This window comes from Lissotriton vulgaris, chromosome 10 (genome assembly GCF_964263255.1).
Source record: "Lissotriton vulgaris chromosome 10, aLisVul1.2, whole genome shotgun sequence".
Lineage (NCBI taxonomy): Eukaryota > Metazoa > Chordata > Amphibia > Caudata > Salamandridae > Lissotriton > Lissotriton vulgaris.
In genome coordinates this window covers 94374490-94399812 of record NC_141698.1, presented here as the reverse complement: position 1 = coordinate 94399812, position 25323 = coordinate 94374490, and the positions used below count along the sequence as shown (strand labels likewise).

The following is a 25323-nucleotide window of genomic DNA, read 5'->3' as shown; positions in this document are numbered from 1 at the left end:
AGTATGCTTTTCTTCCTGTGGTTAAGAAATCTGCTAAATTTTTAGCACGGGTATGTGCAAAAATTGGTTCCTCTGAAAAAATTCCTTTAAAGTCTGGTTCCATTGTTAGCATTGACCAATGCTTTTTGATAATTTGTTTAAATTGGGTGCTGACTGTAGAGAATTTGCTCACGCATGTGATGCGATTGCTGGATATAGGTGTTTTTCGGATTAGTAACTCTTGTCTGGATTTCTGTTGGGCTCGTATTAATGCAGTTTGTGTGATGTCTGGAGGATATCCCCTTTCGATGAATCTTTGTTTCATTTCGTTCATTTGTTCTCTGCATTTTGAAGCCTCTGAGACCACTCTCTTCACCCGTAACATCTAAGAATATGGGAGGTGTTTCTTGAGGGCTGGAGGATGGTGGCTATTGAATTGCAACAGGTTGTTTCTGTCTGTTTGTTTACGATATAAGTTTGTGGAAAATTCATCAATTTCTTTAGTTATCTCAACGTCAAGGTATTGAATTCTGGATTCTTGAATATTCCATGTAAATCCAATTTGATCTATTTTCGTATCCATGTTTTGTAATTGATGTTGAAGTATGTTCTGGGAACCTTTCCATATCAGAAAAATATCATCTATGAATCGTACATACATGACTGTGTTGTTGTTCCAAATCGTGTCTTGAAACACATGTGCTTCCTCGAATGCTGCCATGAACAAATTTGCATAAGCCGGAGCGGCGCAATTTCCCATGGATGTCCCGCTTTGTTGCATGAACCATTTTTTGTTATGTTCAAAATAACTGTGTTGCAATGTAAACTGCATGAGTTCTAAAAGAAAAACTTGTTGTTCTTGTGGATAATCACTTTCAAGAAGGGCGCTTTCAATAGCTTCCAAACCTTGCTGATGCGGTATTGAAGTATAGAGGGCTTTTACATCAATGGTAGCCATTATCATGCTTTCATCTGGTTGGATGGAGGACAATTTGATAAGGAAGTCTGTGGTGTCTTTCAGATATGATCTGGTTTTCAGTACTAGTGGTTGTAAATATCTGTCCAGGTACTTCCCAACTGGTTCGTGGATACTTTGTTTGGTGGACACGATGGGTCTGCATGGTGGTTTCAATAGGTCTTTATGAACCTTAGGGACTAGGTAAATGGTTGGAGTTCTTTGATGTTCTTGTGTGAGATATTTGAGTGTTTTTTCCGTGATAGTTCCTTGATCGTGAGCTTTCTGAACTATACTCAACAGGACTTTTTTGATTTCTGTTGTGGGATTAGTTCCGATCTCCATGTATAAATTCGTGTCACTTAGGTGTTCATTCATTGTGTTTTGATAGTATGTTTTGTTGAGGATAACCGTTGCACCCCCCTTGTCTGCCTTTTGACATATGATGTTTTGATTCTCGGCTATGGATTTGAGGATTCCAAATTCTTTCTTAGTGATGTTCATTTTGTGCGGTTTTTGTTTGGTGCTCAGTTGTTTTAAGTCTTTACTGCATAGTTGTTCGTATAGGTCTATTGTTTTGTGGCTAATCGGGGGCATGTATGTACTTCTGGCTTTTAATCCCTTTAGTTCATCTGTTTCCATTGTGGGTTGTTTTTCCACGATATTTTCGAAGAAATGTCTGAGGCGCAATTTTCTTGTGAGTTTGAATAAACACAATGAATGAACACCTAAGTGACACGAATTTATACATGGAGATCGGAACTAATCCCACAACAGAAATCAAAAAAGTCCTGTTGAGTATAGTTCAGAAAGCTCACGGTCAAGGAACTATCACGGAAAAAACACTCAAATATCTCACACAAGAACATCAAAGAACTCCAACCATTTACCTAGTCCCTAAGGTTCATAAAGACCTATTGAAACCACCATGCAGACCCATCGTGTCCACCAAACAAAGTATCCACGAACCAGTTGGGAAGTACCTGGACAGATATTTACAACCACTAGTACTGAAAACCAGATCATATCTGAAAGACACCACAGACTTCCTTATCAAATTGTCCTCCATCCAACCAGATGAAAGCATGATAATGGCTACCATTGATGTAAAAGCCCTCTATACTTCAATACCGCATCAGCAAGGTTTGGAAGCTATTGAAAGCGCCCTTCTTGAAAGTGATTATCCACAAGAACAACAAGTTTTTCTTTTAGAACTCATGCAGTTTACATTGCAACACAGTTATTTTGAACATAACAAAAAATGGTTCATGCAACAAAGCGGGACATCCATGGGAAATTGCGCCGCTCCGGCTTATGCAAATTTGTTCATGGCAGCATTCGAGGAAGCACATGTGTTTCAAGACACGATTTGGAACAACAACACAGTCATGTATGTACGATTCATAGATGATATTTTTCTGATATGGAAAGGTTCCCAGAACATACTTCAACATCAATTACAAAACATGGATACGAAAATAGATCAAATTGGATTTACATGGAATATTCAAGAATCCAGAATTCAATACCTTGACGTTGAGATAACTAAAGAAATTGATGAATTTTCCACAAACTTATATCGTAAACAAACAGACAGAAACAACCTGTTGCAATTCAATAGCCACCATCCTCCAGCCCTCAAGAAACACCTCCCATATTCTCAGATGTTACGGGTGAAGAGAGTGGTCTCAGAGGCTTCAAAATGCAGAGAACAAATGAACGAAATGAAACAAAGATTCATCGAAAGGGGATATCCTCCAGACATCACACAAACTGCATTAATACGAGCCCAACAGAAATCCAGACAAGAGTTACTAATCCGAAAAACACCTATATCCAGCAATCGCATCACATGCGTGAGCAAATTCTCTACAGTCAGCACCCAATTTAAACAAATTATCAAAAAGCATTGGTCAATGCTAACAATGGAACCAGACTTTAAAGGAATTTTTTCAGAGGAACCAATTTTTGCACATACCCGTGCTAAAAATTTAGCAGATTTCTTAAAACCACAGGAAGAAAAGCATACTGCAACATCATTCCGAGGCACGATCCCGTGTTATAATTGTAACACGTGTAACAACATCATTAAAGGAGCAAGCATAACACACCCACAAAGGGGTTACCCCATATCACTAAAAGTGAATGCAACATGCGACTCAAGCAACTTAATCTACATGATTAAATGTCCTTGTGGAGACGTTTATGTGGGACACACGGAACGAAAACTGAAAGTTCGCATAAATGAACATAAAAGCACTATCAGACTCAAATCCCAGAAAACTAGTGTGGCGGAACACTTTACGCAGATGCAACATAATGTCAGCCAACTACGAGTATGCGTACTTGAAACACTGCCCAGAATGGAAGGTTCCATGAACAAAACTAAGTTGCTGAAACAGGAGAATTACTGGATTTATAACCTGGGCAGTCTGAAGCCCGGAGGACTTAATGAAAGAACAGAATTTCTTTGCTATTTATAAACATTCGAGTCACACTAAATGAGTAAAATATACTTATTGTATTGACACCTTTGAGCATAATTTCTACAGTGCAAGCGTAGCAGCAGCACTATTACATAGTGGAAACGAGCACTGGCACAGATCCCCTAGAATAGAATACCAATAAAGCTAGCGAGACCACACATATAAAAAAAACGGAACAGCGAGAGTTAAATAGAGCGCAGGCGCCAGGGGCGTAATACCGGAAGTAATCAGGATTAGTCCGTAGAGGAATGGCGCGAGGAGTAGAAACGCCGAGGTAAGCTGATAACTAACTTAGGCGGTTTAAGCGCGTAAAACACCAATAATTCTAGCAATCATACTTTGTCTAGCAACAGTGAGCCCACGCATTATGTTTTTCGGTTATGGTTAGACCGACATCGCCAGCGCGCAACGCGAGGCTTTTATATATCTTTTTAACAAGCGCCTCACAGACGGCAGAAAACAACAGCCAGTAATCGAGCGTAACGAACCCAACCGTCTTAGAAACGGAGTGAAATCTAGTTCGAAACATTCCCATAGCGCTAAGGAGAATTTAAAGTTCCTATGAATTTAAAATAGAAAGCTCACTGATTTAGTCATTATGAAATGTTGGTAAATATCGAAAAGTTAAGTTGAAAAAGATGCAACATAACAAATATGTACATAGATTAAAAATGTGTTTCTTTAATTTGTAGATATTCTATTTCCCTGATGAAGGCAGAATAATACTGCCGAAATGCATTGGATTTTCATGTGAAATAATGGAAAACGATTTTTTGGAAAATAATTTCATGAAGAATAAATGAAATACATATGAACAATGAAGTAACCGTTTTATTTGGAAATACTGATCTTTATGAACTTAATATCTGAATAACAGGAAACTTAGAGCTGATTCAGCACATATCGGTGCCCGGGGGGTCATCTACACCCAGCCAGGTATAGCTGCTATCAGAGGTTTGAATTATATCTCTCCAGACGGGGAGAGAGCCCCGGAGGCACGAAAACAACACATATCTTCCAGTTGAAATAGCGGTGCTCTACCCTACACTTCTAGTATATAACTTTGTGATGTCATCACAGTCAAAGTGTGTGATGTCACTTGTGCTAAAAATGCTCCTAAAGAAATCATATGTAAATATCCAGCAGAAAAAGTTTAAAGCTCGCAGATGCTGAGGTGGGGCGCTAGTGCGTATGTCTTCAGGCCGGAAGAACCTATCACTGGGGTGGGATGAGAGTGAAGCCCAAAGCGCATGGAAGTGCCAGTATTAGATTCTGTGGCACCGAATGCCGCCTAACGTCCCATGGTTAATATAATTATTTGTGTTTGTATTTGTCTGTGTACCAATTAGCGTTTCTAAAAGAAGCACTGTCCAAAAGTCGTTTATAGTGTACATAAGGACATCTCAGTTTGGGAGGGAATTCATTTCACCAAGGTTGTGAGCAAGACTCATGTATGAAACAAAATATGTATAGTTTTACCACCAGAAAGATACATTACGTGGGACTTGTTTGTTGTGACAATTTGAACTTTGGCTTCTCAATAGAACAACTATTAATGTGTTTATAGTTTCAAGGAGAGAATGGATGGCAGGGGTTGTTTGTGAGCGGCTCACTGAGAACATCAAAACAGCCGCGAAAGTGCTCCCAAAGGCTGCAGGCTGACAAATGGTGCGCGCGCCCAGTGCACATGCACTGTACCTCATCTGCCTGCACCCTTTGGGAGCATTTCCAAAAGTTCCTTACTTAATATCTCGCCAAAGCATCGCTTATGTGATAGCTTAGGCGAGACCTAAAAACTACAGTTCCCAGGGGCCCAGGTACACCACAGTGGCCAATGGGAATGTAATAAAAACGATACCTAACAACCAATCATGACATAGTAATCTATAAAACGTCATATATGACTGCGCAGCTTCCTCTTTTCGCTGCCTAGCAGCTCAGATAAAGTCAGAAAACTGTGGAACAATTGCTAAAACAATAGAAAAAGCCAAAGTCCAGGAGCAAAGATCTTGAGCCACATTCATCCAGGAGAAGGCAGTAACGGGATTCGTCGCAGAGGCCTCCAGTCGGGAACCAGACCAAAAGGCTTTAAAAGCCATGGCTCCGCTAGTTGAGTGAGCTTCGAAGACAGAGACAATGATGCCCGCAAGAGACATAATCCAACGTACAGAGTAGCAGAAGAGACAGGAAGATGGGGTTTACAGAAAGAAATTAGAAGTTGGGAATATGAGGGCGATCTGAGAACAGATGTCCGTTGTTCATACACTTTTAGACATTGACCTATGCATAACTGGGGATGAGAGGGAAAATAGGGATAAAACACAGTATTTAGACTAGTCTTAGTTCTTTTGTAAACCTGGAACACAACACCTGTGGGAGAGAATTGACGTGAAGAAATATCGAAAGCTTTAACATCCGAAACACGTTTAATGGAAACCAAACATAAAAGCATGGTAAGTTTGGCTGACAACATTTTTAAAGAAAGAGCAGAATTATCTAGCCAATCAGTGAACAGTTTGAGAACAGAAACATCCCATAAATTAGAATACTTAGCCAACGGAGGTTTGGAAAAACAAAGTCCTTTTAGCAGACGACAGAATAAAGGATGGGCACCTACAGGTTTGCTGTCGATGGGTGAATGATTGAGGGAAATAGCAGATCTATACAAATTGACCGTTCTGTAGGACTTACCTGCACTAGCTTCAGACGTTAGGAAACTGACGACAAAATTTAGAGGGGCTGATAGGGGATCGATATGCCTTTCCCAACAACATCTAGGTCAAAGAGGCCAAGCGGATTTGTAAGCTTTTGAGGTCCAAGGCTTTGCTGATAAAGAGAGAAGCCTCTTGTGAAAGGTGGATGTCAGTAGGGACAGGCCGGAAACTTTCCAGGCCGAAAGAAAAAGGGAATGGTCTAGAATGAAACTGTGATGTAGCCCCAGCGGGCTCAAAAGCAAGTCCTCGCGAGCAGGGAGGAGTACAGGAAAGTCTATGACCATTTCCAGAAGAGACAGAAACCAAATCTGAGATTTCCAAAAGGGGGCCACAAGGACCAGGGAGGTCGACTGGTGACGAATCTGGGAAAGAACTCTGCTGATCATAATGAAAGGTGGGAAAGCATATTTGAGGTGGAGAGACCAATCCTGCAGGAACGCATCCGTAGCAAGAGCTGCTGGATCCAGACACCAACTGAAGAACCAGGGCAACTGTTTTGAGGCGGGAAGCAAAGAGATCTATGAAGAAAGGGCCCCATTTTTGAGAGAGGGATAGAAAGACAGATGGAAGCAGCTTCCAGTCACTGGCATCTTGAAGATAACGAAAGTGCCAGTCTGCCACTGAATTGAGATCTCTTGGAAGATATTCCTCTGTTAAGGAAAGTTGATTGGACAGACAGTACTCCCAAAGGCTCTTCGCCAACTATGCAAGGGGTTTGGATTTGGTCCCGCCGAGATGGTTGATGTAACGGACCGCAGAAACATTGTCCATATGAAGGATGGAACAGCGAACTCTGTTTTTTGAAAGGCTTTGGATTGCAAAGGAGCCTGCAAGCATCTCTAAACAATTGATGTGCAATTTCGACTCCTCGCGTGACCGTGTACCTCCAGTCGATATTGGGCCACAACAGGCGCCCTAACCCGCCAGGCTGGCGTCTGATTCTAATACAAGATCTGGGGGCGAGGCGAAGATAGTTCAACCGTTCCACGCATCTAAATGGTCGATCCACCATTTCATGCCATTGCATACTCGGCTGTGAACACGCCGGTTCGACTCTGAATCCGCGGGCGACTTCTGAATCATTTACAGCGCCTCGTCTTCACTTGGGGACGACCGTAATCAATTTCCAATTCCCGGATAACTCGTCTGGTTTCCATTGCCCAGCGTCCCCGGGCCAGCTTACGATTTCAGCCCTAACGCACTGTCTCACTACTAAGATGAATTCAATCTCTTGACATGGAGGTTTCCTTTAAAGATATATGCAGATGAGCACTGATTAACTAGGTTGCTAGTCCCCTACCAGTCCTGATGAAGACCCCACCGCAAGGTCTCAACTAATTCCTGCAAATCTGTGGGTCGAAACGTCGACAACCGTCCTTTATGCTCCAGCCCCACATTTGAGACTATTACATTAATGTACTAAATGGGGCATGTGTTTGCTTAAATGATTTATTTGGATTTATTATTGTCCTTATATCACAATTGATTCACAATTGTTCAAGATTTTTGTCTGTTTTTATTGTTACTATTCCCTACCTGCACTATCCTCACCTTATCACTCCTCCCGTACTCCCAGGGGCACTATTCAACCTTTCAAAAATGAGTAATGTTGGATACTATATTCTGGTTTCATTTACATTGTGATTAAAACATTGTAGACTCATTAAGTGCATCATCACTATTATTGAATTTTGTGGTAAACGAATGCTTTCTCGCTGGGACCCCTTCCCTCTCAGTAACAATATGAAAACCCCCTCTTTGTTAACTTTGAAAGAAACAGTTTTAATCGTCCTCCCACAGGGGGAAGAGGAGAAAGACATACCTTGTTGGTTGTTGTGGTTAGTACGATAGTTCTTCTGTCCGCGTCCTTGTAAACCTCTACCCCACTGACGGTAGAATTGGGGTTTGTAGTCTTGGGAAGAATTGTTGAAGGATCCTCTGGAGCCTTGATTGTTGTAGGAACGGCCGGAAGAGCGACTCCTGCCTCTGCCGGGACGTCCAAAAATCAGTGGGGAGAACATTTTTTTTAATGGACAGTTGTGTCTTAACTAAAGACGCGAATGTGGACACAAATCTACTAAGGTCCCTGACCAAGGAGTCGCCGAAGAGAAGACCATTAGCCTTACTACAAGGATCTTGAGGAGCCAAATTGGCCAAATTGGGATCCAATTTAATCAAAAGGCCTTTTCGGCGCTCATGTGTAATGGCGGCATTTGCATTTCCCAGGAGACAAAAGGCTCGCTGAACCCACATGGAGATCTCCTCGGCCGACAGGTCTGAACCATCTAAGCAGGCAGCTTCAGCCATGTCAAAAATACGAGCCAGGGGGCCCACCACATCGAGCAGTTTATCCTGGCAAGTGGACCAGGCTTTGTTCACCCACTGGCGGGATCTTTACCAAACTTCGAAAAGAAGGTGAGGAGCGGCTGGTCAATCGCAGGCACCATGGTAATTTTTTCTGGTAAAGAAGGTTTGGGACATTCGGATTTGAGCCTGGACCTGACCGAGGTCTCCAACGAAAGGCGTAATCTGGCTGAAATGTATTCGCCTACATGAGTAGCAGGCAACCACTCGGTGGAATTAGGGTGACGTATTGAGGAAGGATCAAACATAGGCATTCCTTCAGTATCAAAAACTGGTTCAAAAACAAAAGAGTCTGATTTGGATTTTTTGAAGGGGGAGGGAGGGTGAGAAATTTCAAAGAGATCAAAAAGATCATCTGCGTCCTGCATGTCATCATCAGTGTCCATTATAGAAGAAATAACTAATTTCTTGGGTGTCTGTGCGTTCTTCGTTTTGAGTTTTCGTTTGCCCCCGTTACCTACAATCCCCTCCTGAACAGGTGGCCTGGGAGGCACTAGGTCCTCATTCAAGCACGAGGGAACCTCGCAACTCAGACGCGACCCTGTTTTGGAAGCGAGCAACGCAGAGGAGGAACCCACCTTTTTATGTCTGCTATCCCCCACAGACTGAGCCGGTGCCTTGGACAGAAGGCTTAACATGGAATTTTTCATTCCTTTAGACATTCGTCGCATAGAAATCTCCACTGCATTTTCTACAGATGAATTTATAAATGTATTTAAGTCTTGCTTAAAGGGTTCGCCTTCTTCATTCAAAGAAGTAGATTCCGGAGAGCTATCCATCTCCATAATGCCCAGTACTATAAGTAAGAGGCAACAAGGGGTTAAAAGTTAGGAAGAGGGCAGGGGCGGCAAAGTAAAAACACTCCCTGAGGCGTGTCAGGCAAGACAATCTCTCCGAAGCTCAAATGCGCCACCGAGGGAGAAAGGAAAACACTCCCCGAGGTGAAGCGCAGGAGAAATGCGACTAGGCACAGGCGCGCTGGCTGGGTGCGAGGAGGTAATCGCAGTTGGGCTGAGGAACCGCTCGGAGCTACACCGGGCCAAGAAAATGCGCAGGCCGACAGGTGAGCGCTAGAGGCAATCCCGTGAAGGGAGAAGCAAAGGGCGTGACCACCGCGAGCATGCTCGCGGGGGGGGGGGGGGATAAAGCGCAGTCGTGTGAAAGCGGCCAAAACTACACGGGGCACAAGCTTGTAAGCAGCGCTAATAAGGCATTTACAACCAGAAAAAACACAGCAATGTAAGAAATACAAAATACAGCATAATACTGAGAGCAAAAAGAGGAGTCACTTATCTGACTGCGAGCAGCAAGAGGAAGCTGCGCAGTCAGATATGACGTTTTATAGGTTGCTATGTCATATGGTTGTTAGGTATGGTTTTTATTGCATTTCCATTGCCCAGTGTGGTGTACCTGGGCCCCTGGAAACTGTAGTTTTTACACTTATCTTGGCTGCAATGATAATAAATGCAAGATAAGAAAGCATAATAGTAGCCTCCGGTCTTGCTATAAAATTGGCTGTGTGAAATATGTTACAGATCCACACCTTAAATATTTAGATCTATTATTGCCAACTGCTTTATTGGTACCTTTATTACATTTATTTCTGAGAACACTAGGATCAGCAGCAACTTCCAGATGATTCTCCTTATCATTCAACATCTTATTTTGAATATGTGCATTTAGAGTTCTTCGACCCCTCCTCGTGCTATCACTGATAAGGCAAAATGTTTAGGCACGTTTTGAACAGGTGAGTTACAACTTTATACAAGCCTGCTGGCAGCATTATTTATTTGTATACAAATACCTTTCCCTGCAACCTCAATTTGAAGGTAGATAATTACCAGTAGTAAAGCAATTGTAAATATATAGCAGTAGGCTAATGTGTAACATAAATAAACTGTTCAGTTTCTGATACTGCTGCTGAAGGTTAACGTAGGGAATAATCACTCCTGCTCCAAGATGCCGGATGATAATCTTAGGTAGCGTCACACTGGAACATTGCTGGAGAAAGCGACGTAGCCGTGACGCAGGGTACAGCTCGGGTGACTCTCGTCGACTAATACCTACCTGCTGCCAAGGTGCAATAAAGCGATGCATTCCTGACGCAGTGCACAGACAGGGTGGCTTTTGTTGTTTATGGCTGTTCAGTAAACCTCTGTGAGCAGGTCGCAGTGCTGAACCGAGCCATAGGTGGCGACGCACACCTTAAAGTGTACGGGGTCGGGCGGCTCTAGTCGGCGGAAGTATAGTCACCATAGCCGCCGTTCAAGGGAAGAAATAGTGGAGGGCACAACAAGCTGCGACGCGCCCGTGACGCATTGTACAGCCCGGGTGGCTTTCGTCGGCGGAAGTCTACTCACAACACCGGTCCCTTTCGAATGGGTCACAGGGGTCTTCCAGCTGCCTCTGGCCAGGGTATTGGCTCGTGAGAGGAACGGACAAAAGTCATCAAGCGAAAAATAGGGAGCCCGTCGGCGAACGGACGGCGGACTCATCTAGAGGTAATTCAGCCTGGAGGCAGAACCCGGCGCCCTCAGCGCGTTCCACAAACACACACACACACACACCGGGAAGCTTCGGCCTCCTTCTCCCACCTACGTACTGCGGCGCAGGCCCTGTCTGGCCAGCGGCAGGAGTGCTGTACCGGAGAGTACTTTCCCTCACTCCATGAGACGGCTCCTGACATCTCATGGTCTCTGCCGCGGCCCCAAGCCCAGCTCGACGTTGGTGGCATAACAAACATTTGTCCTGGGCACTTCCGCAGTGTGAAAGCCCTCACGACTCCTGTATTTCTCAGAGTAAAGGGTTACAGTGCTCCTGGCTAACATGCAGCCCCATTTCAACCTGCTTTTCAGTCAGGTGGAGCTCAGGAGTTTTTTCAATGTAAAGTGCGTGAGAATCGGTAGTTCACCTGAGTCTAACCACTACTTACTTTATTCTGACGCTGGACACTTAAGACTAGAGATCTGTGAGTAAGCACACATCACTGAAAGTGCATAATTGGCTAATGGGTGGTGAGTAGTATTGTAGTAGGCTGAGCTAGGTATTTAAGGGATCCTTCGTATCTCGGCTCTGAAAGTGCTGGTGCATATCAACACGGTTAATGGCACTACACTCCCGATCGAAGTTCTTAAAAATCAAACACTACTTAGTTGGGCTGCTATAAATATATTTCGATAGTATTATCACTTCCGTTCATAGGTGTTTTTGGTGTTAATGGACCGGTAACTGCGAACAAAAGAAGTAATGGTTGCAAATGCTTGAATCAATCATAACGATTGGCACTTATTCTGAAAACATTCCATTATATCATTATTTTACTCAATGTGACGTAACAGAGAGGTACCAACTGTATACAAATCGGTTTCAGCATTGCCCAAAAGTGACAGTCCAAATGGAACGTATGCATCACACCTCCTTTGGTATGTTGCTTTCCAGATTAATTGCAGTGGGTAAGATTACTTCAAGCATTTTACTTGTGTTCTCTTTAGAGGGGATATGACCCAGCAGTTTGACCTGAGAGCTTTGCAAATTTGCCTAAAGTCGTTGCTTGTGTGTGATGGAATAGTGAGCAATAAAACGGTTCACCTGAATATTTACTTGCAGATAAGAATAAAGATTTGTATCCATACATATTTGTGCTTGAGTCGCTGCTGTTATTGCAAAGAGTGGCCCAGTATTTTTTCCACTTCAGGTTGTCCGCTGTGCTTGCATGTTCGCCTCTGGCCAAAGTTTAAATCTTTTAAATTCAGCCATCATGTTTTTCTGCCATTGCAGCTGATCTCTTATTAGACCATTCACTTTAGGGGCTGATTCCGATTCAGTAAAATGCCCTCCGAATAGCCGTACAGAGCTTTTTCCCCGTACTAATCGTATGCAGAACCGTACCCGTATGTAAGATGTAGTACAATGCGTACCCAAAGCAGTTCTCCGTACGAATCGTACCGAAGACCGTACAACTCACTAATCCGTATGAATCTCATTCGGAACGCGCAGTACGCGATGTCCGTACGGATTGAAGCTGCAGTTTCCGACCCAGCAATTACGGATGGTATCGACAACACTCCATACGACTCTTTTTCTACGGGAGCTTAAAACGTCCTTAAAAGCAGATTATGCCTCGAAATGCATACGAAACAGACCCCCCCCCCCACCCCATGATTGCAGGGGTACGGTGTATGGTGCATACGCCCCACGATTGCAGGGGTACGGTGCATCGGGGTACGTTTCGTACACCACTGGATTTCAGGAGTACAGTGCGTATGTCCCCGTGCGTACACCCCATGATCATAGGTGCACGGACCGTAGGGGTACGGTTCGTGCACCCCAAGGTCGTAGGTGTACGGTGCGTACACCCCTTGATTTTAGGGGTACGGGGCGTATGTGATAGTGTGGCCCTCCGTACAAATTGCTCATACGTGACTTTTACCATACGAATCGCGTACTCATTCTCCGGTCTGGATCGTACTTGGCGGGTCGTACGAATCATAAATCGTACGGTTCATTGTGCGGGTCGATGTTGTACGGATTTACCCTTCATTTTCGTACGGTTCGCAATGATTTGGACGTATTTTCTCGCAGTGGATCGTACTATGCGATTCGGACGGATTCGTAGGGAAACGGCTACGAATATGAATCGTCGTACGGATTTGTTTCCTGAATCGACCCCTTAGTTTGTGAAATTTATACTGGCTCATTCTAGCTTTGTCTGTTGAGGTTGGGATGATAGAATAACATATGTATCTATGCCATTATGCAACAATGCAGCATCATAGACCTAGGCAAGACATTTAATTAATAGGACTAAATGCCAAGAAACTGATGATATTAATGAAAATGCAACATCCGAAATATTTTGTTGATGTCCTAATATAACATTGTTTCCTTACAGTATGGAATGAATTCAATTTATTGTTCAGTTAATAAAAACTTACAATATGACACATTTGTACACATTTCATACCTAATATCACTGTTAGACAACTTTGTAAAAGCACAATTAAAATAAGGGTTTTATCCCCATGATAAAAACGCTTAATTCATCTAGTTAAATACCTACTGGAAAAAACATGATTTCACTACTACTTCTGCTTTGCCTAAAGTGCATAGTTTCCTCTGTTGGTTACTAATCATGTTACACGCAATTAATAATCCCATTCAGTTCAATGGAGAGCCTTAGCCAGCTTATTATTAGCCCCTGGTATTAAACAGGTCAGCTTACGACATGTAAAATTATAAAGTGCAATGTGCTTTCTGTAAAATCATCTCAAGGCTTGACAGCGCTAAGCCCTAATATTGGACGTTATTCCAGATGCTCATGTAATAAGGACGCAGCTCAACTCTTACAGTATTTTTCTGCCCTTCCAGACGGTTTGTTCCTAAATTAATAGGATAATAAGAAGTGAAAGCCCTTTACTGAGCGCATTTAGCTAATTTCCCCTCTACAATATATACAAACTTTAAGAATCTACCGGTACATTGTAAATCTTCTCCCTGAAGGCCAGCTATTACTGCTTGGCGGCATGTGCATACAGCATAATGATTAAAATCCTGTTTTAACAGACTTCTGCTTTCAGCTATTAAAGCTGGACAACTACAAACTATATGGCAAATTTCTTCTTTCTTATAATTGCAGAGACGGCATGATGTTATGTTACTCAATTTTTTCCAGGCTGGAGCATCACTGTGAAATTGAAAGTTGCCAAGCCGGAGTCTCAAAAACATTGGCTTAGCATTTAATCCAAACACCCCAGATAGTTCAAACACCCCAGATAGTTCTAGGGTTTTAGCTGGCCATATTTTGCAATTACCATCCACACGTGATATCTTTTTTTCACCTGTATCTCTTTATCCAAAAGAAGATTACATTTTGGCATTACATTAGTTGATGGTGCTGGTACTCCTAAATAGCTACATGATTCTTCTGTGACTGAACAAAAGCTAGGGAAATAGTTCATAGAGCTGTTGCCTTGCACAGTATTGACAGCGTAGAAAGAGTCTTGTAGAACAAACCATGATTTAGACTGGAAACCAGTGGAAATAAATATGGTCTTTTAGAGTGCCCTGAAGGCCCAGTGATGGAGTGATAAGACTTGTTTTGCTGCAGGAGCTGTCCAAACGTTTTCATGTTGTCTCTATGCAGCTCTGCGTATCTATTTCCCCCATTGGAGTTGTTGGATGGTTAAATTCGAACGGTGTGTTGGCATACCTGGATGGTACTGTTGTGAGGGATATGGCCCTTGTGCCTATCTGCTTGTCCTCATGCCACTAGTATAGTTGTGTTTTCTGATCCCTGGAAGTGTTTTATCCCTTAGAGGTCAACACATGTATCCTTACTCCCATTTTAGACCATCAGAAGCGGTTATGTGTTCTTGTCCATTCTTGGTCCCAAATAGTCTCCTAGTGATGTTTGAGTGGACCTTGATGTAGTCTGTAAATTACATAAACCAAGACCGTCACTTTAATCAAGCAGTACGGTTACAATGAAACATAGAGCCAGCCATCAAGAAGAATTCACATGTTCAACTGATAATGTCTTTACATTAACTAGCCAGTTGTTTGCGATTTTGCATTCCATTGTATTAAAAGTATATCAGTTGCAGCAGTATTATCAAAGTCAATGATTTAAATTGTGTAAGATATTCCAGTTTAGTGACTGTCAAGTACAAAAGCCAACTTATATAAGGGCTCAAAGGACACGTTTGAAATTCTTGAAAAAAGGGGCCCTTGAATGCGGGGGAAAAAAGAGTTCCAAGAGAGCCTATAAATACTAATGATACACTGCTTAATGTCTATTACCCTTTGTGCAAATAATTTTAAATTTGTTGGGTGCACGGAACTCACTGACAACTGAAGTAAGGTTATAACCTGATACCCACACTTAAATCAGGCTCAATGCTGAAGAGAAGAGTACTTATGTTTTGTCTGATTTTAGGTCCTTGTAGCCTAGAGTCTGGATGGATCCTGGTTCCATAAATAGTGAGAAGATATGAGGTTAAAAAATACACTAGTTTTCTTTGTGAGGCTTGTAATGTATTCCTGTGCTGATTCTGTATCAGTTGCTACTGATTCCAGGCCCAGCATAAATGCAATCCAGCATGGCCTGTTGACTTGCGAAAGCACCACTTAACACAATCCCCTGTGTTTCTACTGAATATTGGAGCATAAAAGCACCACAGTCTGGATAATACAAGTACGGTCATTGGTTAGATTGAATACATTTCATCCTTCAATAAATTCTTACTGGTTTATAAGAAAATAGGCCAGGGGGGACCTTAACTACCTTTGAAAATAGCTTGCATTCTACATTTAACAACCTCTTCAGTCAACAATCGGAGTCGCCAAACCCCTAAAGATCCATTATGGGTTTATGAAACACCTCTAACTAAAATCTAGACATGATGACTTAAATTAAAAATAACTAAAACACATTCTGAAGGATTCTTCAAAGTTATGTAAATGTTCTGAAAAAACTCAGTCAGGCAGCACCATTTGCGACTGCTTTGTCATTCTACTAATTATATTTTTACCTTCCTTCTGGTTTGGTTAGTTTCAAGATATTTGCTTGACTACCCTGCTAAGGACTGTAAACTGAAATTGTCTTAAATATTGGTGGGTTAAAAGGAGGTTTCCTTTGAATCACTATTTGTAAACGTCGGTGTATTACTTGTAAAAACCATTGTAATTTCCCCATCGCTGTATGGTAGAACCCCTTTGGAGAATGATGGTAGTGATTTGACAAAAGCTAACTCATTCCCTTAACATCAGTTTCTCTGCACTATAGCTACTTTCAGGGCAGCTTCCTTAACATTGAAAATAAATATGCTGAGGCAACTTTTTTTGTTAAATTGGTGAAAGAAAAGTGTGTATTTCTCTTACTTCTTGGGGTGCACTTGAAAACATAAATGTGCTTATTGTAGAAAGCTTTAAAAATAGATTGTCCATAATATCCTGTCTTTTCTAACCCACCCATTGCCATATGCTGAAATTTGGTCTAACAAGAACATCAAATCTCCCATTATTACAGGACTTTGACAGTCTCACACTTGAAAGCATGAAACTTCTTAATGGATTGATTTGAGTTTGGAAGAAAGGGTCAGAAAGTAATATTTAGGTTACAATCCATTTGGGTGTAAATGCTTGAAGCCGGTCCATCAGAGGTACATATAGCATATATTGCCACCCAACCCTGTCCCATTAAGACACTTGTATGAAACCAAAATGGATTGATTCTCCCACGTCTTCACATTTGCAGCTGATATCATGCTCCAAAGACCAACATTGCCTTTCTTGCCCTCTCTAATATTAGGCATGTAATTCATGAATTTCCCGATGTTCAGGGCTTCAGTGGTGCTTTGCATGTTTTCTTGTAAAATAAAATTCCAACTCCATTGTGAAATTTAAATTGCTGAACGAGAGTCAAATCATCTGAGCAATGCCTGTAGAAAATTGGCACCTAAATGTGCTCCTCTATCTCTACTCTGGTAGAGATGACAGTCCATACTGGATTGGATATTGTTTTTGTGCAAATTATTCACACCAGTTGTGATCAGTTGGTGATGCCACTTTATGATCTACTTAATTTTTATGGTCTTGCTTGACAGCACAGCTGTCACCAGTCAATTATGTGTGTATCACCAGGAGAGGGTATACTCATGTGTTAGGAGCTAGGAGTACATATTTTGATTGGGAAGAAGTTATGTGCTTCCATAAAAAAGTGTTTGCCCTCCACACAGTCATTACCATTTTGTTTATTCATCCAGCTATCCGAGCTTGAATTTTTAATGGCACACACAAGCCATTGCAATGCTATTGAAGTGTCTTATATAACTAGATCATCTATTACGGTTCTCTCTGACAGCAGCACAGCTGGAGGAGCAGTTTCAGTAACTTGCATGGATTTTTAGGTCTGGCTTGGCAGTGCATTTCTAAGCCAGATCTTTTGGCATTGCCAATGCTTGTTTACTATTGTAATACACCTTTCTCTAAACAATACGGCTGTACATGTTTGACTAAAATGATTTAACCTCCAGTTTTGTGCTTCTCAGTATATGCTATTTAGGTTGTTATTATCCAAACTCCCTCTCCCCATCTCCTTGTAGCACCCTCCATTTCTTGGCTGTTTCCATGAGCATTCGTGCTTTGTGTTCATCCTGCCTCTCCCATGAGCATATTCAATCCTTCACTAGACCACAGGAAAGGGGACAACTGTTGAGTTCTCTGTTAAGTTTTATGTCCACCAGACTTCCAAAAGCAAACCATCAATGACTTAAACAAGTTTTTCAAGATCAGCAGTAAAATAAACAGAATCTTTAAAATAACTGGTAAAGAAGTATAATACTTAATGCTACCAAACACATTATAAGTTTAAATACTCATATCCACATCAACATATTTCCCATTCAAATTGATCATGGACATGTAAAAAATGCTGCAATAGTGCGCTATCATCCCACAGTCGATGCTTATTTTCGACATATCATTTCAAGGCTTCTTAACCCCTTCGATGCTCATGACGGAATGGTTCCGTCATGAGCATCGGTTGAGCTGTGCTCATGACGGAACCATTCCGTCATGACCTCACCCATTAACATTGGGGCCCAGCACTGGTGATAAATCTGGGCAGCAGTCAAGGTGTTAATATAATAACAATAGTTATATCAACACAGAAGTCTTATATCTCCAATAAACAAAATATTTGAGTCATGATATCCACCCGGCCATAAATGCAACATTATTGTACATCATAAGCAATTCACAGGCATGGAATGCTATCTATAAATATGTGAACCAGTGACTCCCAAAGTGTATAAGTGCAACCGTGCTAAATTCATCCTGAGGCAACAGTGTAGTTTACCATACCTCGGATGAAACATACATCCACGTGGCATGCTGCGTTTCATGTATAACTAGAAAAGGAAAAGCTGGGCTGCATCGTACATCTATTTGAAGGGAAACCAGGAAAGGTGAGACAACCTGCCGTGGGCAAGTGCCCTGCTGAAACATTTGTACAATATAAACACACACCACTCAAAGTAACTGGTGCTCTTCATATCATATTTCAAAATCATATGCAATCAACAATATCTGACCCGTAAATAAGCCTACTCAGTAATTCGGAATGAAAACAAAAGGGGAAAAAAATAGGGACAAGTGAAAATGACAACAAAAGAGAAATATCCGTAAGGGACTGTATCCCAAGAAAGTAAATAAGGAAGGTATTAAAACATATTAGTGAAAGGAAATATATCACTTGTGGAAACATACAGGCAACGTTGCTTATGAATTCGGTGCTGGCATGTTTCACACACACCCCGGGTATAGCTTACGTAAGTGGTAAAAACTAGGAAGGGTAATTCAATGACCGAGTACATACAATGTTGCTAAAGGGTGATAGTCCATGTCATCCACAACACTCAATAGTCTCAAAGGGCCTTATACTAATATGACCAGCCAGCTCCTCATCCTTATTCAGAAGTACTCATCATGGGCCCAAACCCAGACGCCTGGAGCGACACCTGGTGGCCCACCGCCCTCGGAAACCCGCCAACCCCCACAGACCACGCACGCAACCTGGGAATCATCCTGGACTCCAAGCTCAAAATGGACCGCCAGATCAACTCTGTCTCATCTTCCTGCTTCCACACCCTCCGCCTCCTTCGTAAGACCTTCAAATGGATCCCCCTCGAACACCGAAAGACAGTCACTCACGCCCTGGTCACCAGCAGACTCGACTACGGCAACGCACTCTACGCCGGAATAAACAAAAACTTCATCCGCAAGCTACAGAACATCCAGGCCGCCGCAAGACTGGTCCTCAACCTGCCAAAACACTGCCACATCTCCCAGCACCTGCGCACACTCCACTGGCTCCCCGTCAAGGCGAGAATCACCTTTAAGATGCTCACCCACGCACACAAGGCCCTCCACGGCACCGGACCAGCATACCTGAACAGCCGACTCAAATTCCACGCACCCCAAAGGACCCTACGATCAACCCAGCTTTCCTACGCCGTGGTCCCCCGCACCAGAAAGCCAGATCGGGAGGCCGCTCCTTCTCCTTCCTCGCGGCCAAAGCATGGAACGCCCTTCCGCTCCACCTCAGACAGACCACATCGCTCCCCATCTTCGCAAGAAACCTCAAAACCTGGCTCTTCGACAGACCCCCTCCTTGATGGAATGGAACCTGCACCCCCCCCCCCCCCCCACCCCTAGCGCTTTGAGACCCTTACGGGTGAGTAGTCGCGCTTTAACAAACTCCTGATTGATATTCAGACCCCATGGACTTTTGGTGTTCATATCAATAATCTGACGTGATTCCATTATTCGGAGGAGTTTCTCTCTGTCACCACTTCTTAATTGTTCCTCCACTCTGTCAATACCAAAGAAATTAAACGTTTCAACATTACTTTCATAACACTCCTAAAAAAAATGGCTAGCAAAGGGGTAAGCCCCATCAAAGTTTTTGATCGCTCTTAGATCACATATTTTTTTGCCGTAAGGCGAATTTGATACCACCTATATAAATTAATTTATGTGGACATTTCAGGGTATGCACAGTGTGATGTACTTGGGTATTTTCTTTTTTAGGTCGAGCCTGGGCAGCGCAGGCGCTGCTCTTCATCCCATGCTGTACTGGAGTATTTAGTTGGGGCCCTGCCAACTCTCTGCCCATATTTGTCATTTTCCTTCATAAATGCTGGATTTTGATTCATTATTAGGCTTGTTAGTCTCTCCTTAGTACTGCCTTGTCTTCATTTGTAACCTCCCATGAGGACTGGCCCTTTTACTTCGGTTTTTACATGGTACGTCGTCTTTAGTCTGTAAGCACTATTTTCTTTAATGAGTTTCTCTTACTGCAGGAGGGTCTCTCATGCGCAGTTGTGACCTACTGGCTTGTTTAACTCGTAGCAAAGTGGAAGCTCTTCAGGCGCCAGGGGAGACAGAAGTGACAACTCAGCGATGCCCTTAGGGAGGTCAAAGGAGCTTGGTGTAAATTCCTCTAGATCTGGTGTGTTGATTTTCTGAACTAACATCTATTTTAAACATGAATATTCTTTGGGTTTGCTCCTCCGCTCACTTGCTAAAAACCGTGACTTCAACAAAGGGCTCTTAACCTCTTTTCTCAATTTGTTCCTCTGTGAAATGGATCCAACAAGAAAGAAACACTTTGGCTGTAAATATCTCTTTGGACACACTCTACCACAAGCGTAAATTCAACCAGAGGGTATTGGAGCACTTTACTGAGCCATTCTCCAGTTCCAAAGTGGCAGCTCGCTGCGCTTTCCTCCTCTGCTCAGATTACCTGTAAAGGATGTGCTTCGCCCCCCCCCCCCCCTCAGCTTAACATTGCTCTAGCTAATTTGCTTTTCTCCCCCTTACCGCCACATTGCTCTGTCGATCGTTTGCTTACCTATGCCCTCCATGCCCCTTCTCCCACCGCAACATCATTTTTGCTCCCCACACCCTCAGTTTTCCTTCCCCACACCCTCCCCGTCTGTGTTCCTTCTGTTTGCAACCCCCGCCCCCCCACACACCCTTTTAAGCAAGCATTTGGAATGCAATAGGTTTCGCGTTTGCAAGAGTTTAAGTTATTTGCATTGTAAATGACTGCCTTTTATTTATGTTTTATAAAACAAAACATAAAAAAGGCATTGTCCCTTCAATGCCAATGGCTCAAATTTGCGTAAATGCGAGACCTATTGCATTGCTGATGCTTGTTCAACTTGTTGGTAGCTTAAAGTCCATTTGACTGGTGGGATATTTACAGTCTTTACATGCACCACACAAAAAAAACTCAGTTGGAGTCTGTAGCCAAGTTCTTTTTGGGGTTTGGTGAGATGAATGTACCAGCGCTGGGATGCCCGAGGGTAGCTATGCGCTCTACAAATCCCTACTCAAACTCAATGTACCAATAAGTTTCCTAAAGACTTGGCTTTCCTGTATGTTCATGACACTTATAGAGCGCAACTGCTACCGGAAGGTGTCCTGGAGCTGTATTTGATGTCCTGCAGAGGGAATGCAACTAGTCATTAAGCCGTGAACAACCAAGTTTTCAAGGCCTTTTCAAATTCAGTAGTTTTGTCATGCATCTGAGATGTAGAGGGAGGTCATTCCAAACTTTGGCTGCACCAACTAAAAAGCTTCTGCCACCCCAGTTAGCTTTTTTTGCAAAAAGTACTGAGACCAGTTTTGCTTCTGAGGAGCGCAATGTTCTTCTCGGTATATACCAGCAGAAGCGCTAAATCAAATGAGAGGGTTTGTTTCCATGAAGAGACTGATGGACCACACACAGATCCTTACAGGATTCGCTTTTTGAGAGGCAGCCAGTGGAGCCTTTTAATCTCCGCCGAGATTGAGGCATATTTTGGAATGTCCGAAAGCAATCTGGCGGCTGCATTCTGCAGGAGTTAGTTTTTTTCATAAGCCCCTCCTGCATATTTGGGTATAAGCTGTTACAGTAGTCCAATCTGGACATGGCCAAGGCTGTAACAACTATTTTTTGGCTGTCTGTAGGTAGTAAAGGCAAAATCTTTTTTACAGGATTTCAGTGTGTATTATGTGTCAGAGACTACTGCATTCACTTGATCTTTAAAATAGAGTTTATTGTCAATTATGACTCCTAGATTTTTTTACTTTCCTATCAGGAGTTGGAAGAGGACCAAGTGAGTCTGGCCACCATGCCGGGTTCCAGAAGTTTGGATCATTTCCGAAAAGTACCACCTCCGTTTTATTGGAGTTAAGTTTGAGGCAATTTTGGGCCATCCAGCTGCCCACCACTGTCATACAGTCGTGGAAACCGACCGCTGTCTCCTGTAGTCCCCCTCGAAGCAGAGATACTACGATCTGAGTGTCATCAGCGTATGAAGTTGGGTTGAAACCAAAGGATTCAATCAGAGGAGCTGCTCCCCCTCCCACCACAGAACGCGTCTTGCAGCCGCACGTTTTTTTTTTTTTTTTTTTTTTTTTACAGTTACGGCCCGCCATGGCTCATTACGTGCTTTCGTTCGCACCACTGCCGATACGCCATGACTGCCCAGACTTGCACGCAGGCAGTATTATACTTTGTGATGGAAATGTAGTTTTGTATGAAGGTGTTTGATTTCTGCAAAAAATATCTTGGATTCGCTGGGAGTTCGTTATTCAACGTGAACCGTTTTTTTATTTTTTTTGGTTGCATTAAAAAATGTAATTTAGATATTGTATGTTATGCTCATTGGGTACCTTCAAATTGATTCTGTGGAATTGTGGGTCTGCTCTGTGTACTTCTTGCCTGTGGATCCAGTTGTCTTAAATAGATAATCCACTTGCAGCCTGTTTCAACTTAGTTTAGACATATATGAATCTTCTGAATAAGACCACAGTGAGAGAGCAGCCTTGAAATGGTAGACTATGCACCATGGGTTTTTCGCTTTAGGTTGGCTGACCGTGAGGATGGATATGTGCGCCCCCTTGCATGTCTAAGTAGAAGGCCCCCTGTAGCCACCGGAGCCATCATCCTAGGCAACCACAGCAGTAAAGAGTTTGGGGTCACAATTGTGGTTTGGAGCTCTCTGTGTGCAGGCTTGAGTGCATTTCTCTTGAGGCATTCCCTCTTGTGCTGAAGATATCTGTGGCATTTATTTTTATTTATGTCATTTCAAGAGCGCATGAATCACCCCAACCGGGGTATCTCCGCGCTGAGACGGCTGTAGACAACTGAAGCCCAGTAATTTAGAACTGCAAGGTTTTTAGTTGCTTTATGAAAGACAAGTAGCAGGGGGAGAGACAAATGTGTATGGGGAGCTGATTCCAGAGAGAAGGTGCAATATAAGAGAATGATACACCCCCCTGTCGGGTTTGTTTTATACGAGGTACACAGAGAAGTTCTTTTGCCCCAGAGTGAAGGGTTCTCGAGGGGTTGTACCGGGACAGTTTATCTGCGATGTAGTTGGGTCCTAGTTTATTCAAGGCTTTGTATACCATGCAGCAGATCTTAAACTTGACCCGTTTCCGAATCGGTAACCAGTGAAGTTTACGGAGTAGAGGGAGTGAGGGGGTTCTGGGGGGAGCATTAGTCACTAGTTGAGCCGCTGTGTTCTGGACCACTTGCAGTCTGTTAAGGGAGGATTCTTTGGCGGAAATTAGCAGAGCATTGCAGCAGTCCAGACGACTAGTGACCAATGCTTGAGTCAAGGTTTTCCCGGTGGATATAGGGAGTAGGGGGAAAACTCTGCGAAGCAGACTGAGCACGTGGAAGCAGGATTTGGCGGTTGTGGTGGCGTGTTCCTCGAGGTTAAGTTTCTGGTCAATTTTCACCCCTAGGTTTTTTACCACCGTGCTGGGGGAGGGAGTTGGGCCCAAGTCTCCTTGCCACCAGTTTGGAGACCAACTTGTTACTGCATCTCTAAAGAGCATTATTTCCGTTTTCTCAGCATTCGCTGGAGAAAATTATCGCTCATCCATTCGGTGATGGATCTCATTCCCTCTGAGAAGGTGTTCTGAACGTTGGTGCAGTTTTTGTCGAAGGAGAGTAGCAGTTGTGAGTCATCGGCGTTGGACATTGAGATAAACCCTGGGTTTCTTAATAAATTGGCGAGTGGAGTGACGTATATATTGAACAGGGTGGGCTCAGGCAGGAGCCCTGGGGGACCCCCTTGGTGAACATGGTAGTTTGTGATCTGAAGGGGCCTAGGTTGTCTGTTTGTGTTCTTTCAGCTAGGAAGTTGGTCATCCACTCTAAGGCTATCCCCCCACGTATATGTTTCTGAGTCTGCCTAGCAAGATCTGGTGGGAGATGGTGTTGAATGCAGCAGAAAGGTCCAGCAGTATGAGGAGTACTGCCTTACCCCTGTCTGCTAGCATTCAGATGTTATCAGTGACTGTCACTAGTGCTGATTCCGTACTGTGTCTGGGGTGGAATCCTGACTCTGAGGGGTCGAGGCTGTTGGAGGATTCAAGGAAGTTGGTCATGTGTTTGTTTATGTGTTTCTCTATTAATTTACTTTGTAGCGGCAGTAGAGAGATGGGTCGATAGTTAGTGACGTCTTATGGGGGGAGTTTGGCATTTTTCCTGATGGGTAGTATCTGAACTGCCTTCCATTCCTTCAGGAGTTTGCCTTCCCTTATTGAGCTTTTCAGGATGGGGCAGATCGAGTCAGCCAACTGGTCTGCTAGTAGGGCGGAGGTTTTGGCAGGGATCAGGTCGGCAGGAGAGCCGTTTTTGGGTATTGTTAGTAGTGTTTTTGTTTCTTCAGTGGAAAGCGGCGGGAATTCCTCTAGTTTGTGCAGACATGGCATGGTGAAGGGGAGTGTGTGGTTATCAATTGATTTACTGCCTTTGGTTCTCTTGATTTTATTGTAGATATTGTCAATTTTGGTAGTAAGATGGCATACAATGCTATCACATAGTGTCTGGGAGTGTTCTTCTTATGGAAGTGCATGCTTTTGGGTTGATGAATGTGTTGAGGACCTGAAATAGAGTTTTAGAAGAGTTGTCGGCTTGCTCAAGCAGATTGGTTATGTGCAATTTCTTAGCCTGTTTTATGCTGCTATGATATTTGGCGAGGGCAGATTTGAATCTTTCTCTATCTCGATGGTCGTGTGTGCGCCGCCGGTGTCGTTCTAGTTTCTTGCATTTGCTTTTTTCGGTCCGAAGGTTGGTAGTGTACCAGGGAGCATGTGGGCGTTTAGGAGTTGCTTTCAGGGGTATTAGCGTGTTTATAGTGGATGTTATGGCACCTTGAAATTTGCTAAGGCAGGATTCAACATTGTCTGAGTTGGTGTACTGTGGAAAGACAACATTTTCTTGGAATAGAGTGGGGGACAGTTTGTGCCACTGTCTATT

General features: G+C 43.1%; 1 protein-coding gene across 1 annotated transcript in view; it reads left to right on the top strand.

Annotated features, from left to right (window-relative positions):
- Positions 1 to 10818: 10818 nt before the first annotated feature.
- PDPK1 (3-phosphoinositide dependent protein kinase 1) overlaps positions 10819 to 25323 on the top strand; it is a 288661-nt gene continuing 274156 nt past the window's right edge. Inside the window, exon 1 of the mRNA XM_086940588.1 lies at positions 10819 to 10999. The gene's annotated coding sequence lies outside the window, so the exon portion shown is untranslated. The remainder of the gene's footprint in view (positions 11000 to 25323) is intronic.